We start from the raw sequence: 18,789 nt of genomic DNA, 5'->3' as shown, positions 1-18,789 counted from the left end.
AGAAGTAGTTACTCAATTGTTTTCTCTCCTTGGAAGCTCTTTTATGCAATTCAAAGCAAAATTTGTGGGTTTTTTTTCATGTTGCTGTCATGATCCACTATTTATTAAATACCTGAGACACACCTGTATCTGCTTATATGAATATTCCATGTGCCAACACATGGCTATTCAAAAGGAATGTCTGACGACTGCATGGTTAAACTGGTATGAACATGAGGACATGCAACACAAAATAGTGTGCTAGCATCAATAAACAGAAATTGTGCACAGGGAGAACAGCACAGCTGGAGGACTGGAGTGAGAAGCATAGAAGGAAGCTGAGAGTATTGTTAAAGACTCTTAACAGGCATCTTATCAACTGACAGAAGAGGGAGAGATTTGAGTACTGTACTCGGTGACACAATGAATACAAGACATAAATGGCAAATTCACCAAGTATGGGATTTCTGGTAAATGCTGAGGGGTAAAACAAAGCACAAGACTCCAGTCAGCAACAGCCTACAGACTCATGTGTAACACAGTGGTAAATGGAGTTTAGAAACAAATTTGAACAGAGAAAAATTAGGTTTCCAACGGCCACAGGAGCAGAACTCTTGAATAGTCTCCCGTGGAAGTGCTGAAGGAGGGGAGAAATCCATTCCAAGATGAAGTCTGAGCAGCCTACACTACAAACAAGGTGATGGAGCAGCTGGCAGTAAAAGTGAGACACAAGGGCAGGCAGAACACCTGCCCCAGCCCTGAAAGAGATTTCAGTCCTTTGTGAAAAGCCTCTGCTGATCCTGACAAAAACACATTCAAGTACATTCCTACACATCCATTCTAGGCTGTAATTCCATTACTGTGGCTGACAAGCTACACAAGTAGCATGTACTCCTTCTCACATTTCAGTGATTGTAATAAATCTGCATTCTCAGTGGGTTTGCTACTGAAAACTCAGGCTGAGGACTCAAAGTCATGTTTATAGCAAAGTCTAATATTGATGAATTTGACACATTGCTGGTACTCAACTCCAAGCCACAACAGCACATCATTACTATTGCACCCAGATGATTTCAGGATATGAATTATCTTTTCATCTAAGAAATGAAAACCACTCTCTGATGACAAACCTTTTAATTTGCTTCTCTATGAGGATTTTAAAGAGAATAATTAATAAAACCAAGGTCTGGCCCTAGTCTTTAGATTGCTGCCAGTTTTCCTAAACTGGTTGCAAATGGACTTTTTGATTTTTCTGGTTTTTAATCCAAGCTTTGTAGAACAATTTGTTTGACTACGTTTCACAGCATCTTCTCCAACTCAAAGTTTTTTTATGAAAACTCTCCTCAGAAGTGATTATCCAAAGAACTTTATCTATATAATTTGCTTGTAAAGGTCACATACAACCCATGGAACCATCAATCCTGCCAATAAAGGGTTTCAGCTGCTAGAACATAATGCAGAGCCAGGTCTAAAATCTCAAGATACACAACATAAATGGACAAACAGGCATCATGGTGTGAAAGGAAACTATCTCCTCTTATCTAACATTCAATTAAATGCTGACCTTCACACTGTCATTATATGCTCTTATACTTTATCTTATCTTGGTTTCAACAGCCCCATCAGTTATTCTTTTTCACAGATCAATACTAAAATGCAGAGCAAACTAACACCTTAACAGAAGCTAAGCTGATAAGTGATGTCTTTATTTTACTACTGCAAATGCAGTTATTTGTGCTATGTAAATCCCACAGCAGCAGCAGACATGCATGCTGCATGCACTCCAGGAGGATGAGAGTTTGCCCATTATGTCCTTCAGTGAGCACACAGTGGTTTACAGAGATTATCTATTCTTCTGTGGACATTTGCCTAATGCCTAGATTTCGAACATCTCATCCTGTCAGGCTGCACGTCACTCAGTGTAACAACTGCAGTTACAGCTGTGACACGTGTCACCAATGCAGAAATACCATGCTCTGCAAATATTTAGCTACTGAGTGGTATTTTTGTATATTAGTGACAGCACCACCATTATCTCACACATAATTCTGCCAGATGACACACTGCCAGAGCAAGAGTGTTGATGCACTAGGAAGAGAACAAGAAGCCACAAGCACTGTTTATCTTTTCTGACTAGCTGAGTAAGAGCCTCACATAATTGTTGCTACCTAGTCATTTAAAGTACTTATCAAGTTTTTGCTAAAAGTAGTTGAGTGTTGAGAACAATAAACCCCACATCACAAAAGTCAAATTAAAATACTACGTTCTTGATCTGTCAATATTGTGACATATCAATACTATGGTAAATACATCCCCTCTGTTAAAGATGATCACCTGCCTGTTCATGAAATCTGTTCTTGTCAGTTCTCTTAGAATGGTATCTTTAGCATACCACATTACTGGGGATATTTTTAGCAAAACAACAACAAATGATAATTAAGCCAGAGAGCAGAATTCTGTCTTTGACAGCAGTAATGTCACTAAGCACTGCCAAGGAATTTGTCATCAAACAATAGTAAAATCATTATCCTGACACAGCCCATACACATTTTTACTTTCAAATGTAGGTGCTAAACAGTTCTTGCTACTAACAGAGAAAATTCTGCAAAACACTTTTTTAGATATTAAAGTTATAATTCCTGTTAAGATCAGTGAAAATATAAACTTTGTTGAAAACAAAGAATTTAATTATGAGAATAAGTAGTGACCTTTGACGCTGAAAGATGAAACTATTTTCAATAATAAAAGATGTTACAGGATAAAGAGTACGTTTTAAAATTAAGAAATGCTGTGAACCCACAGTATGGGGCAAAAGTTGCTGTGCTGTTACTGGATGCTTGGAGGTTCTGTTTGCTTGTTTCACAAGTCATCTTAGAACATTCTGCTCCAAGAGATTAAAACCAAAACAGTTAAAATTAATCACCATTAGAGACAGCAAGGCAGATCAACAGCCTGACTCCATGTGACAACTCCTGTGCTTCCAGGTCTCACTGGGCATACATCAGAATAACAGTCTTCTCAACAACCAGCCAGGACATGGGGAAGATCTGAGCTGAGGAGCATAACTGAGAAGTTTAAAGTGGAAATTCAGAGTACTGCCCCTTGAAAATCCTTTTAAAGAAAAACTGTGAAGTTGGCACAGCTAAGTAAATTGGCACAGAGAGTTTTAGCACCTGTTTTCTATCCTAAGCTACATTTTTTGTGCTGGGAACATGCATTTCAGCCCTGTTTTCATTGCTTCCTCTTTCCTTTCCCCGACAGTACTTTGTACGTCTGCCACTCTCACATGATGCCTACAGCAATTCAAGGAGAGATTTACTGCAGGAAATACTGACCTAGTTATGCTGCACAAAAGCTCTGAACACACCTTGAACTCTAAAAAGTTGGGGGAAACTTGACGGCTGCCTGAAAATCCCATCTAGTAATGGGATTGTAGCCAAAAGGGCCCAAAGATCCAAGGAGGCTAAGATTTACAACCTGTGGTGGCCTGGAGGCCTCACGGCTATAAATAATCCTAATTATAACTCTATAACTAATTACATACATAGTAATTATGTAACTCGACCAGCCTGGGCCACTGGGGAGCCAGTCTGGGCTCTTGGGGACACAGGCAGCTATTGGCCCATTAGCTGGGTGGTGACTAATTCACCCATCAGGGGTGTCCCCAAACCCCATGGGCTCCCAGAGCTGTGTCAGGGGTGTCCCCAAACCCCGTGGGCTCCCAGAGCTGTGTCAGCAGTGTCCCCAAACCCCGTGGGCTCCCAGGGCCATGGAAGCAGTGTCCCCAAACCCCGTGGGCTCCCAGAGCTGTGTCAGCAGTGTCCCCAAACCCCGTGGGCTCTCAGAGCCGTGTCAGCAGTGTCCCCAAACCCCGTGGGCTCCCAGGGCCATGGAAGCAGTGTCCCCAAACCCTGTGGGCTCTCAGAGCCATGGAAGCAGTGTCCCCAAACCCTGTGGGCTCTCAGAGCCGTGTCAGCAGTGTCCCCAAACCCCGTGGGCTCCCAGGGCCATGGAAGCAGTGTCCCCAAACCCCGTGGGCTCCCAGAGCTGTGTCAGCAGTGTCCCCAAACCCCGTGGGCTCCCAGAGCTGTGTCAGCAGTGTCCCCAAACCCCGTGGGCTCCCAGGGCCGTGTCAGGAGGACAGCTCTCAGTGGAAGTTGGCTGCTGCCGTGTGACCCTCGGCGCGCTCTGCCGCGGGCCCGTCTCCAAAACTGCCACAGGTAACAGCTGTAAAACCAACAGCATGACCAGAAAAGAAACTCAGATTTCAGGGCTGCAAATCCTTCACCAGGTTACCTGAGGACCCACTTAGGAACCTGGAAGCTTCTTTACTTTTTTCCAGTTATTTTATTTCAAGGAAGCACTTTTTTGGGTATAACTTTTAAAGAAGAATTTCAAATCCCTAAGAACAAAATATGATCAAACTTAGGTCAATCACACAACTGTGCTGTAGCCCAAGCCCATGCCTTGATTCCACAAGAACCATGACAACTGATATAGAGCTTCATGCAAAGCACAGTCTTTGCTTATGTTTATTAAGTAGGAAAAATCACCATGTGGCTTAGAAGCTTCCATTTTAAACTCAGAAAATTAATAATTAACAATAATAGAACAGTAGGTTTAAATACAAGTGATTTGTTCTTCAGCTATCTAAAATGTATTCCCCGTTTCGTCTGCCGGGTTGACATACATTTGCTCCATCTAGTGGAAAGCTAATTAAGACATTTCATTTATAATGGAAATACTTGCTAAGCTGTTTAAAAATGGTTTGTGAAAAATGAATTAAGCCATTGTTCTTTTGCTAGTAATCTTCATAAAGCATATGATACATGGCTTTATATAGGAGCAGTTTATAGCTGTATTTGAAACAGATTTCTAAACATCACCTCAACCTTTGAAAATGAGAAGAGAGTAGACCTTATTTTCTCTCTCTCAACTGTATGTGTTAAAGATAAACTAAAACATCTTTACTGTCAGCCTGGCTAACCTCAAAGGTAACCAGAGAACACTGGGCAGGAGCCAACAGTGCTCCTTGGCAGCAACACACACCATCCTGGGATGGAGTGAGGTGTGGCAAGACAAATCCACTTCTCAGAACCAGGGAGTTGAAATTATATTTTAAAACCACATAATGAAGTCTGTCTTCCTGCAGAATCTCCCTTTCCTCTCCAGAAGCCTCCCATTTTTGTGGAGGAGAGCATATCCCAAAGCCAAAACAAAATCGTTGTTTCCAGGCAGATGAAATGCAGGAAAGAAATTGCTTTTGGAATACATCAATATATTAAAGGGAAAAAAAGTGCAGTAAATATCTCATTTTGACTGTGTTAAAAAGATTTCAGGGCTCAGAAAGGACAAGAAACAAGAGGAAAAAAAAGGACAATTCAGAAACCCACAAGAAATGTAGGTTTATCAGATGAATAAAGCTTGAGCAATGGTAGCCCCCTCAGCAAAGATTTCTAACATGCCAAATCAATCTGTTTCTGTTACATGAATTATGCTAAATGATCACACTAAAAAAATTCCCTTGGATAGATTAATATATTCCTCAGCAAAAGGTTGCCAATGATAAATGCATTTCTCAAACTGGAACAGATGAAATTATTAACTACAACCTCAACATCTGCTCAAGCCTCTTCAGTCTCAGTCGACCCTCTGCACTATCTGAGCTCAAGTGAAACAGATCATCTTTAGAAAAGATACACAGAGTAAGCCTGTCCATCACAGACTCATGCCTCGCTGAGAAATGCACCCTGCAATGCACAGCCTGCTCCTCAAAGCACAGGTACCACTGCTGTCCTTCCCACACACATTCCCACCCAGAACTCAACAACTGTTAAGCACAAAGTTCTGGTTTAGAAGCTATTTCTCCCAGACACTCAGACAATGGAAATAAAACCACCCTAGCCTTGAATCCTGTATCCATCACTTTCATTCCTGATTTTAATGATCAAGAGGCTTCAGATGCCCAGAACACACGTCCACCCACCCTCAGCCCTTCAGTAACCAATAATGTTCAAGTGAATGATCAGTGCCAGCTGACATGGAATTAAGAAACCCATTAAGGCCATCACTGTGCAAACCAGCCTTCATATGTCCCAAATCACAAATTTTATTGTGCTCTGGGAGGCTGAGAGCCTTCATTACCAAGCAGGCTCTCCAAGCAAAGCAGAATTAAACATACATAACCCCCCACAGCTGCCCCTCTAAGAACACTAGTTTGGGTCTAGCTTCTGAACAAATTATTTATTACACGATTTTCATAGAAATTTTGTAGATGCTAAAATTCCTGTACGCGAAATCAATTCTTCCATCTGGGAAGGTTTTGTGAACAAGTTCTGTGAAAGGCAGTACATAATCTTCCCCTCTAAGACATCAAATGAGAAAGTTATTCAGATCAGTATTTTGCACATTTTTCACAATATGCAGCTTTGACAGCCTCTTCTGGCCAGTGAAACAGGAGAGACTCAACACAACTCTGTCATCTGCTAACAGACTGGCAGAGATAAAACTGGCACGAAGTCAAACACAAGTGCCTTAATATATATGAAGTTTGACCAAAACCTTATGTATGCAATTTCGTTTTCTTCATGTCCAACCTCAATCTTCCCCCTTGTAGTCAGAGTTTATTCTGTTTCTATCCATTATGAATATGTAACACAGATTTTCTCCAGTCCTGTGCAACAACATTTTACATCAATGAAAACAGCTATCCCATCTTCTCTCTTCTCTCCCCTTTGGTTCTCTGTTCCCTGGTCTAATTAGGACTAACACATTTGGTGTTTTTTTCATAGGTCACAATTTCTAATGCTCTGGTTATTTTATCTGCAATAAATCAGATTATTTTTAAGCACTTGCTTAAACAACTAGGGAATTTTGGAGGTTCTCACAGGTCATTTTGGGACATAAACCTCCACTTCTCTCATTTTTAATGATGGTACCTAAAAGCTGAATTACTGCAACCAACTGCAACTCAGTAAAACCTTGCTTGGTTGCATGGGCTGAAATTAGTCTTTCAGAAATCTCCAGTATTATCTGAGTGAAAAGCAAGAACTAATAAATCTAAACACAAATTAACCATAAGCAGCCTAGATTTAATCAGTAACTGGCACTGATAGAAATATTTTTATCCCATGGCAATAGATTTTAAAAAATGTACAACAGAACAGAATATGGGTACTTTTTTTTTAATGCAAAGAGAAAAACACACATGATACATACTTGCTAGAGAAGCACCAAGAATTACAGGGGAGCACAGGCTAAAGAGGATGCAGCAGCATCACATTCCTGAAAACAAAGGCCACCAGACTGTTGTCAGTATCTGCAGGCACAAAGACAGCAAACCTTCTGAAATATGCCCTCCCTTCAACTGAGAGCTGAGCCTCCACTTGAGGGGGCTGTATCAAGTGCTGGGCACTGCACTTCCCAAAGGAAGGACACAGCTGGAGAGCAGGAGCCAACAAGCATCAGCATGACATGAAAAAAACCCAAAACCAACCCAAACTTTAAGTACACAGGAAACAAGGAGATCATCCATCCTTGATGGACATGAAGTGCTTTAAGATGCCATAAGGAGATGTATGGAGTGGATTTAAGGAAGAACTTTCTAAAGGGAAAGGGCTGGGATTGACTGCTTGAAGGCACCCTCCAGTTGCCAGCTGTGGATATTTCTAAGAACAGGTCAGACAAATGAACACTGGGAATTATTTGAAGTTAATCCTGAGCTGCACCAGGAGACAGTATTGGTAGAGTTAGCTCAGTATCTTTAGAGTATGCATTTGATTGCTGCCTTTATCTTAGGTCAGATAAAAATCAGAATTTTGCATTAGTTACCCTTTTCCAAAAAGACTGGCACCCTGTGGGGAGGCCAGATTTCAGGCTTTACAAAAGACAATTTTCACACTACCTTAGCATGAGGCACGAGAAGAGAATCTGCATATAAACAATACAAGACAAACTGTAAGGTAAAAGGAGAGGAAATAGAAAAGAAATGAAAAAAGGAGTAGAAGGAAAAGAAATTAAGAGGATACAAAGAAACACCACTGTGTGAGGCAGGACAATGCATAGCTATGCCTGTGATGCAGCACCACGAGTCCTCAGAGAATGCTATGCTACATCTTTGTGGCAAGCTAGTTGTGTGGGCTGCTGAATGGTCCCTGACAGGAATTTCAATTGTTCCTCTTACCTTCTCTTTGTGGAGGATGGTATTTTCTAGCAATTAATACTGCTCAACCTTTTTTCTTCCCCAGGCAGTAGATAAATCTCAGAGCTCATCAACATACCCAAGAATAAACAAAAAGGAGCGGAAATGGATCACAGCCTAAACCCAAGCCCTGCCAGGGAGAGGCTGCCTGCCAAAGCCCTGAGCTGTCTGGCAATCCCACTGGCTGAGTAGGACTGAACCATGCCATCTCTAAAGAGCCAGGCTGCAGGTACTACTTGCTGCTGAGCTTTCTGGAAGAGCAGTATCAGGAGACAAAGAAGCTTTTTACTAACAAACTAAACACAATCTAAAATTTTATCTTAGTTTTACTCTACCAGGTGAGAAATGTGAGAATTTTAGAGGGAGAAAACAGTCCTGTGAGTTACAAATTCAGTGTGTTCTACAAATGCATGGTGCAATTTAATATGCCATTTAATAACCCAAACATGGAAACAAGACCAACAGTACAGCAGCAAAGCTATCAGATAGGATGAGCCTTTCATTCAGGAAAAAATAACTCCCTTTCTGCAGCTAAAGGACAACCAGGGTGAGTCATCTGATTTCTGACCTGTGAGTTTCCTATAAACTGCACAAGCAAATCAAGCAGCCCAGTCCCAGATGGAGGAAGCTGGAAGATGCAAGGTTTAAGGCTGCAGTAATGGAATGGAACCACCAAGAAAAGCCTAAGTTCGGGCACACACAATTTCAGGCTTCATCTCTCCTGGGGACTGGCTCCATTTCAGCAGTAAGTGATTAACTGCAAACACCAGCATAGGCAAATTAATTCACAATTTCCACTGATGTTGCTGTGCTTAAAATCCGGGTAAGTTCTGCTTCTGGCTCCACTTACCAAGGTGACAAGCAGATGTTTTGTTGGTTGCCCTCTGAGCAGCCAGACCGAGCTCCTCACTCCCGTGCATCCAGGGCACTGGTGTGGCCTCGCATCACTTCAAGCACATAACCCAGGTACTTGGATGGCTTTGCCTTTGTTTGCTGCATTTACCATTCCTTCACTAAAACATCAAACAACTATTCATGTCTGTTCTTCATTTGCTGAATGTTAATTAAGTCCCGTGCTTGTTTCTCTATGCATTTGGAATGCAGCTTTCCCAAACCCACAGCATTCCAGAGTGTATCTGACACGGCCTCTCTGTGGGGCCAGCCCTGCTCAGGTGGGATGCCAGGCTGGTTTCTCACTAGGGCAGAAGGGTCCAATCCCCATTCTGAGAAGATATCAGAAACAAGCACAGCTGACATCTGCTGATCTGATTTCCTCCATGCACAAACCACACACTGATCATAATGTAGGAAAAGGCAGGCAGAGGTGTGATTAATACAATATATATAGGCAGAAGAAGCAGGGATGCCAGCCCCCCAGGCAGCTCTGACACTCATTACCGTGGCCAAGCCTGTAGCCTGTGCCTGCCCTGCGTGACTGCACAGTCAGGCAGAGAGCTTCAGTGCCTGTACAACAGCGAGGACAGCATCCTCCCCACGTGGGCTGGCCCTGACCCAGCAGAGGAAGCCCAGAGCACCAGGCAAGGGACCAGGCTGCTGGGATGGGGCCCCACAGCTGCTCTGGGTGCAGGGGCTGCCTGAGGCAGGTGTCAGGTGACAAAGCCATTCTCAGGGACACCCAGCTCTGCCTGTGTGCACCCCCGGGCTGCCACGGGCTCACTCTGGATGCTTTCTGCTTCCCAGCAGCTCTTCATCCCTCACGTGGACATGCTCTGCTGTATCCTAACATGGAATTGTGACTCCTTCTGTGGGTGGGTTTAACACTGTAGCAGGTTCCAGGAGATTTCAAAGGCCCAATCACACTGGCCCATATGATCATTTCTCATGTGCTATTTCGTGCTGGACCATATTCAGCAAGAAGGAAGGCTTCTACTTTCCAAAAGAATTATGTTCAACTTGCTAAATTATCAGGTTTTCTTCTATTTTCTATAATTCTATGCAGACTACTTCATGAAGACCAGGATCACAAAGCACCCAGAGTAACAAACTGATTTTAAATTAATATTACTGTTCCACTTTCCTAATAATTGACGTTCCTGTTATAGCAATTACCTTGGAGGCCCTGTTGCTGTTTGCTAGGCTACACTGGAGGAATGGTGCAGTAAAACAGCAATTTCAACCCAATCCATGTGCTAGAGGATGCACAACACTCCTCTGCTGCAACACACTTCCCTTCAGTAGTCACATACACTGATTTTGCTGATAATATAATGGACTCCTCTGTCTCTATTTTAAGAATAGGCTGTAAGTCCCAGGGATTCTCAGGAAATTAGGCAGCATCAATTTTGTAAACCTCTACAGAATCTTTTCAGATAAAAAGGACACACAGATACCATCTTCAACTTGCCAGGCTCAGTGGAGGATATTTTTTTCTCAGTTCTCCGAAGGATTTTTTTCCAAGGTTTCTTTTTTTGTGAGTCAGTTTCCCTGTTATCACTATGCCTCCTTATGTCCACCTCCCTTCATCAACTGCATTCCAGCCCTCAGCACACTTTCAAGGAAACAACCTGGTGTGATTCAAGTTGGCAAGTAATGGTAATTTTCAAAAACGGAAGGAAGCTGTCATTAAAAGCAGCACCATAACTCAAATATGCCCATGGAATACTACGGAATTCCAAGAACAGAAACCAAAAGAACTCAGGGAAGCAATAAAGAACCAATTAATCCCAAACCTTGTCCACTATCACAGTGCTTTATCAGCAAGGACATGCACGACAAGAGGACCAGGTCAGACACTGCTACACCAACATCAAAGCACAGAATGACTCCAGCTCTGCTACCCTACTCTGTGCCAGCAGGACTCAGACCACACTCTAACACACATCATTATCATTAGGTTTTGAAGCCCAGTGACATTGTGAACACATTTGTGACGTACCTCACTGCTTTTCTGCACCACACTAAAAAGATCCATCCTACCAGAGAAAAGGCAACTGACAAATTTCAATGGACCATGGACCTTAGAGATCACTGTGAGCAGCACTGAAGGGAAACACAGCCAGACCCAGCCCGAGCAAGGAAGATCTCTGAGGCAGAGCTGCACCAGCACTGACAGTGCTGACTGCAGCATCACAGCTGCACTCCCCACTCCCAGCCTTGCCCTGCTCCTGGTCCAGTGAGCCATGTGGCAGGAGGCATATTTTAATAGAGTATCTATGATTTGTAACACTTTTACTGTGCTTCCCAGTTGTGGTTCCAGTAATTCAGTCCTTCCCTTTTAACAGCATAATATTCATTCCATTTCTCTGGGAATATAATTTATATTAGATAGTAAGCACCAAATGGCAAGGAAGGAATACACATCACTTCTTCTTGCTCTAAGGAAAAAAAAAAAAAAACCCTCAGCAAAGATTTTAATGTTCCAGAAAAAATACTGTTATGTGCTTAAGTTTCCAATGAACCACTAAACCAGAGCTATCAAATAATTCTGGAAGGTTCTGTCTTTCTGAAAGAGAAGGGTAATTCTATGAACAATTAAAAGCATAATCATGTGTGACACTTGCAATGTAATTTAATCCCTAGACTGGGAAGAACTGACATTTAAAGTAGTATGTAAGTCAAATGTTTATGCCATCCATAAGCACTGTGTGTGACCCAGTAATCCCAGCACTAGGAGATTTCCTTGGAAAGCCGTGTAGCAATTTGCTGCTGAGGAGCTCTCATTTCACAGCCCTGCATGATGCCTACAGCTGTGTAGTCTGGGCAGAAGACAACAGAGATTTGCCAGGATGGATAACTGCACATGGATCTTACAATGGATGCAGTATGCACTGGACACCACCACCACTATATCTGTATCAGCATTTCTGAAATCATTTATTATTTTTGTCTGAATGTACCCATAATGTTTTTAATTTTTCTTTCTTTTCTTAAATAAAACACAATACAACATTCTTTCCATTCGCTGACACTTTAACTGGAAACCTAAGCCAGCCTAAAGAAAATTCCATTTTTAACTGGAAAAGATGGGTCATACATTCCTGTGCTGAATGCAAACAGTGAGGCATAAACAGCCAACAACAGAGAAAGTATTATAGACTAGCAGCAGCATGAAGTGTAGCAAGCAGCTTCCTTCTGTAAGGTTAACACTCTATTGCTTTGTTTGACCCATCAATTCCCCATTACTGTTCTAGTTCTAACAGATAAAATTAAAAAGCAAACAGTGAAGTCAGACATGTCTTGAAAGGGGCCCTGGATAACACCCTGCTTTCAACAGCAGGTTGGACCTGCTGGATCTCCTGAGGTCCTTTCCCTGAGTGAGCCCTCTGTGCACACTTCTCTCCTTCCCCTCGCTTGAGAGGAGGGTGAGACAAGTGAAATGTGTGACAGTGAAAATTAAGATGGAGTTCAAAAGATTCTGCAATATTTCTGCCTTAAAAAGAAGGCTCCATTAACCATAATATTTTGATAAAAATTAAAAACAACCAAGTAGTATTAAAATAATTTAAAGAATTAAATGGGGAAAAAATAGTATGTGTCAACATACAGAAACAACAGGTTTGAACACAGCACTGCCCAAGCAGTGAGTTCCTGGTACTACTCCAAATACCCACTCCCATTTACTCCTTGCAGAGTCACCAGAGGGGTGCATGTGAGCTGCTGCTTTGGAAAGGAAAAAAAATCTTCCCCATCACACCTGTACACAAGACTGGCCTGACAACACCAAGTGCTTTCTCACAAGCTTATTTCAGCTGCAATTAGAGGGAGTCTCTCCTCCAGCACACCCATAAAGCAGCACAGGAGTTCTACATCCTGTTCCTCAGAATGAGGGCAGCTGCTTTTGGCATTCCTCTACCACTGGATGATTTCTCTGTACAGAAATAACAGAACACGTGGACACGAAAGGACCATTTTGGAATTGCATATAGGAGGATAAAGGGGGAACTTATTTTTCTACTCACTGTTCATTTGGCATGTAAAAAAGAATCCAGACTCTAAAATCAGCAATCTCCCTGTAATGCCTGAGCAAATGCCTGGAGCATGGGAATGGGGCAGCAGTCAGAAAGATGCACAAAGAACCAAGAAGTTAAGACCTGTTAATCTCAAAGCGCAGAAATACACAAAAGCAGGTAATTTGTCTTTTGTTAAACAAAAAAAAAAAAAAACAAAAAAAAAAAAAAAAAAAAAAAACAAAAACAAAAAAAAAAAATTCCACCATTTCCCATTTACCCTGTGGATGGACTCTACTTCTACTTTCTTGAAGCAAAGGGGACATAAAAAAGGGGGAGGAGGGGAGGCCACCCATCCTTGAGTGAAATAAAATTTTATCTGTGCTCTGGCTTCCACTCCTGTGTCTGAGATGGGAAGGCTAAAGCACGGGCTTTTTTCCCCTCTTCTCTCTCTCTCCCCTCTACCTGAGATGTGCATACACTATCTGATGTTAAAATCCATAAACTATCTGTATTTTTACTAAGAAATTCTTTTCCCTAGTGGAAACACCTCGGCTTTTAAGAACAGGTGCTTGTTATGGCAACTGGGGCAACTCCAAACTAAAGGTGTTTCTTAGGGTAACATCCTGCCCACAGGTTAAGACAAATGGATGCAACTTTCAAGGAAAAAACAAGAAGTGGATGTTATTAACAGATACACTACTGAGCAGCTTTTTACTCTGTAAAGCAACAAAGTCAGCAACATTATCACACTGAGAACCAGAAGTCATCTGATTTGCTGAAGATATTAAAGGCCCTAAACTAATGAAACTGAGACCTTTGAGAGTTTGTTACATCGTACATAAACATGAAATAGAAGCAAATTGATATGTATAGCTGTTTGCCAGAAAAGAGGGATTTGCTTTATTTATTTGGGAAGACAAACTCCCCTGGTACTAAAGGGAGAGTAGCATTTTTAAAAATGTCTGCATGTTAAATTGAAATGTATGCTAAGTATGTCCCAAAACTGTTCAGTACAGAGCATTTTGGTAAGAAATATGCAAGGAAGAATCATAATAATAATGACTGACTCTATGATGCTAATACTGAGATAAATTATAACACGTATTTGTACATTATGAGAAGGCTTCCCAGGTATACTGTAAAGAACATAGACATTTTTAGAAAATATGTATGTAGATGAATTAAGATATTAAATGTAACCTATGTGGGATAGTGCTTTAAGTTTTCCCATAATGGTACATCAAGGTTGGTGCCTGTGACTCGAGATGTTAAAAACCAAATAATATAGCAGTGACAAGCAGCTGTCAGGAGGTTTTACTTGCAGGTACGTGCAGCTGATGGCAGCACTAAACACTTTTAACTCACCTCTTTTTTGGGCTCTACAGCACAAACTAACACTCTCCATTTATGTGATTCAGGATAACAACCTGAAAATGGAAGAATGTGCCACTATCCTTAACAGACAGCAGGTATTTGCTGTGCACTCTTTTTTAAAGACATCACATGAACACATTCTTTTGCAGTCACACTGCATCTAGATGTATCAATCCTTGGGTGACAGGACTGAAGCTGACAAGGAGCTGAAGGAGGAAAGGTCCTGTCCTGCTTAGGTCAGAAACAACCAGAAAGTGCTGAGAGGTGCAGGACCAAGGGGCTAACTACTGCTGCAAAGGTTCTGCCTCTTATGCAGTTGGTAGAAATGCAGGATAGAAAAAGATGAAGAAAAAGTTTTTTATCAAACTTCTCACTAGGAGTTTTTAATGGATTAGCATCACTTCTGTATTTCAGACCAACAACAATGAAGTTTAACAAGGCTGTATGAACTGTTCCTTGTCTGTCTGTTCCATGAGGTCTCAAGGACCTCTTGGAAAAGCAAACAATAGGACTGCACTAAATGTCTGCCTTTCTCGTGTTTCCCTGTTTTGCTTTGTTTTCTTTAACTTTTAAACAGAGGTTCAATTCATGCCTATTATTGCCTACACTGGACAGGATCTAACTCACTTGGACTACAGAAGTAAAAACAGGCAGAAAAGTCTGCATGTGTAGGGTAATTCTGTCATTAGGAAAAGCCATGCTAGAATTTAAACTAGACACTCCCTAACTGGCTGAAAGGTTTTCACCACGTGCTAGAGGTCCATGCTCTAAACATTCCTGTAACTCTGCTGGGTGTAAGATAATGAATTCTGCTGTGATGTCTCTTACTGAGAGAAACCAAGCATACTGAAGAACTCAAGCTCTGTTAAGGATGAATTCTTACATTTCTTCAAAACAGAATGAAAAACCATGCCAGATTTGCAACCAGCAAAAGAAGTAAAAAAGGGAACCCATCCAAAGGTATTCTAAGAAAGCCAAAACACAGGAAAAAGCATTTATGCTGTAGACTCTTCAATGTGTACCTAAACTGAGTTTGACTTTCCAAAGGAAACATACAGTAAAAAACTGTTGGCTAAAGAAACAGGAATATTAGGAATTGATTGGAGGTGCAGGGAGGATCCAGTTGAAATAAAACTATCTAGGTAAGACAGAAAAGAAAAATAAATGCTTTGCTTCAGTTTTTCAGGGGGGCTGGGGGATGGATATCCCATGCATCATGGTGCAGGGAAATCAAGGAACAGTGTGCAAAACAAACTCAAAAAGCCTAACACAATAAACTCTTGAGGGAACCTATGGTCTCCATGCCAGAATTCTGAGAGAAACAGCACAGACAGTACCCATTCAGCAGAAAGGATTTTTAATAAATGCTTTAAAGTGGTAAGAACAGCAATTTCAATGCACACTCTCCAATTCTTAGAGAATTAGAGAACTTGGGTTCCTCGGTCACTGCTTCCATGAACGTAAGAATAGTAAAAGCATCCTGCATAGAGTATATGAGCCTTTTGCTCTCTTCTTTGTCTCTTTAAAACCTGAACAGCTGCTCACTTGCTTATCTTCCAAAAAGAACAAAGAATTCTGTGAAACCCTTGACTTGGTGACTTTGTTTCCACTGTCCTTGGTATAATTGTTAGGATGACTATTGGTGCTCTAGTTACCAGCAGTTATTATTCTTTTGAAGTCATTCCTTTCCACTGAGTTTATATCCTAATGGGATATTGGTAGCTGTCATTTCAATTCAGCTGCCTCATATTTTTCAACTAAAACCACCTTCATACAGAAGTTTTTTAAGAAGTTCTACCATTAATCTTAACATTCTGCAGCATTCAGTATGTATTGTCTCAAAAACCACCAACCTGTTTCCTTTGACCTTCCTACGTATTTCACATGGCAGAATTGCTTTTAATTGTACTGTCTAACCTAATCTATTCCTGTAACATCAATATGTTATCCAGATAATGTACAAATGCTCCCATGCAAGATCAAGCCCACAAAAATCTCTAAAACACAACAAAAATGGGATGCTTAGAGTAAAAAAATTACTGAGAACTGCACACATGCCCAGGATCAACTATCTATTTATTCCAAATCAACAGCTACCCTGCATTAAGCAGTCCTTGCAAGTGAACAATGAAAAGCATCTTAAGGGGAGCAGCATCCTGATGCTCCAGAGGCAGTTCTGCTACAGCTCAGCAGTACAACACAGCTGCCTCTGTGGAGCTGCTCTCAAGTGTTATCTCATACCTTGCAGGACTGCAGTGAATGTTTCATATATCTTTGGTTAAGCTTGGACATTGAAATGCATAGCTGGTAATTTGCATTAACAGTAGTATTGGGCAACATTTTACAGTTAAGAACTCTATTTTTAAAAACATTCTCTCTGTGTAATTACATGTTTGAAATGCTTCCTGAGAAACTGATCTGGAGAATTTCTGCTTTTACTGCCATGTTGAAAAATTGCCCCTTGTGAATGGGTGGCCTTGTCCATTTACATTTCCCAATTATTTTTTCATCAACGAGTTCTTGCCCTGACTCAGCCCTGCAATCAATCCCCTGGAAGCAGTGAGGTGCCATTCTCTGGCACTAGCAGCATGCTGGCCACAGAATGTTTCATTTCCTCACCTTGGCTGCTATGCTAACAGGGCACGTCTGAGTAACCACCAGATCTCCTAAAGCTTCTTCCAGGAAACTGGCATTGTCTGGAACGTATCTAACTAGGAATGCCAACACATCCTGACTCAGAAAATGAATGCCAGGCTTTTCTCAGCACTTTCTGCGCTGGCAATCGCTATCTCTAAGGGATGCTGGAGTAGCTGGCTGACATTTCTCCAAACCTCAGAAAAACCTTCCCATGGCTGTGGCTGAACAGTGGTATTCATTAAGGAGAAAGCACACATCCTTTCTAACATTTTTTAAAAATCTCTGAGCTCTCATCAGGACTTGCAAAGCAGCAGTGGAAGATGGCCCTGACAGAAGCCATTCTATTACTACTGTCCACTGAGGTGCTGGGCAGTGAGCCACTGTTTTATGGGTGCACAGCTCATGCACTGCACACTGGGCACTTCCTGGGCAGCCCTTGGGCCTGTTCCAGCCTCTTCACACCTTGGCCTTTTCCTCTCACAGTACCTTTCTGAGTGACTGTCCACATACATACACCCCTACAGAGCAAGCTGGGAAAACAGCGTTCCTGCAGAGCTGCCTCTGCCTCTTCACAGAAACTGACTGAAGCTGTGTTACCCTCCTCAGTGCAGCTCCCAATTCCCCAAAAATGCAAAATTCCAGAAAGAAATACTCAGTCGTGGTCATGGAATTCAAGTGTAAGGGGACTCGACACAAAGAAGACTTTTATTTCACAGAGAAACAGAAGCAACTTTGTAATCTTAGAAGACCCAAGAGCCCCTGAGTCACAAAGGGAGGGATAAGCAACACAGGCATTAAATGAAGCTTATCTAGAAAAAAATGAGATGTCCTAATGAAAGCTTCTTAGCCTGTGTTCACTGACACACGAGCTGATCTGAAGACCTAACTGAGCATCACCTACAATCTGGTCTGTTTGGTTTGGACCTACATGCAGCTCACAAACTCTCACTGCTGTGGGACACGCGCTGGATGTTTCAGGGTCTCTCTTCAGTATACAAACAGCTTCAAACTGACAACTGCAATAAGGATGAGACACTGTCACCATTTTGCACATTTGAATTCCCCCTTTACCTTACACACTAGAGTATGTTAAGACTAATGTTCTTCACATTCGAATGGCTTTGGCAGGAAGAGACCTTTAAAGGCCACCTAGTCCAACGCCCCCTGCAATGAGCAGATCGGTTTGCTCAGAGCCCCCTGCAGCCCAGCCTGGAATGCTTCCAGGGATGGGCCCTCTACCACCCTGCTGGGCAACCTGTGCCAGTGTTTCACCACTCACACTGCAACAAATTTCTTCCTTTTATTTGGCTAAATCTCTTCTTTCGTTCAAAATCATTACCCTTTGCCCTGTCACAAGAGGTCCTACTAAAAAGTCTGTTCTCATCTTATTTATAAGCCCCCTCTAAGTACCCAAGGGCTGCAGGACGGCCTCCACAGAGACTTCTCCAGCCTGAACAGCCCCAGCTGTCGCAGCCATTCCTCGTGGGAGAGGTGCTCCATCCCTCTGATCACTCCTGTGCCTCCTCTGGACCCACTCCAACATTCCCTGCCCTTCCTGTGCTGGGACCCCAGAGCTGGAGGAGCCCTGCAGGAGGGGTCTCACTGAAATGGAGTGGAGCAGCACTCCCACCTCCCATAGGTCAGCCTGGCCTGTGATGGCTTTGTATTCACAAGAGAAGGAATCTGCTG

The 18,789-nt window shown here is 42.1% G+C and overlaps 1 protein-coding gene across 5 annotated transcripts in view; it reads right to left on the bottom strand.

The window, feature by feature from the left end:
• CTNNA3 (catenin alpha 3) overlaps positions 1 to 18,789 on the bottom strand; it is a 427,746-nt gene that overhangs the window by 70,219 nt on the left and 338,738 nt on the right. The window lies entirely within an intron of this gene.

The sequence above is a fragment of the Vidua macroura genome, chromosome 8, assembly GCF_024509145.1.
Source record: "Vidua macroura isolate BioBank_ID:100142 chromosome 8, ASM2450914v1, whole genome shotgun sequence".
In the NCBI taxonomy this organism is placed as follows: domain Eukaryota; kingdom Metazoa; phylum Chordata; class Aves; order Passeriformes; family Viduidae; genus Vidua; species Vidua macroura.
The sequence above is the reverse complement of the archived record's forward strand: the minus strand, read 5'-3'. Positions and strand labels throughout refer to the sequence as shown.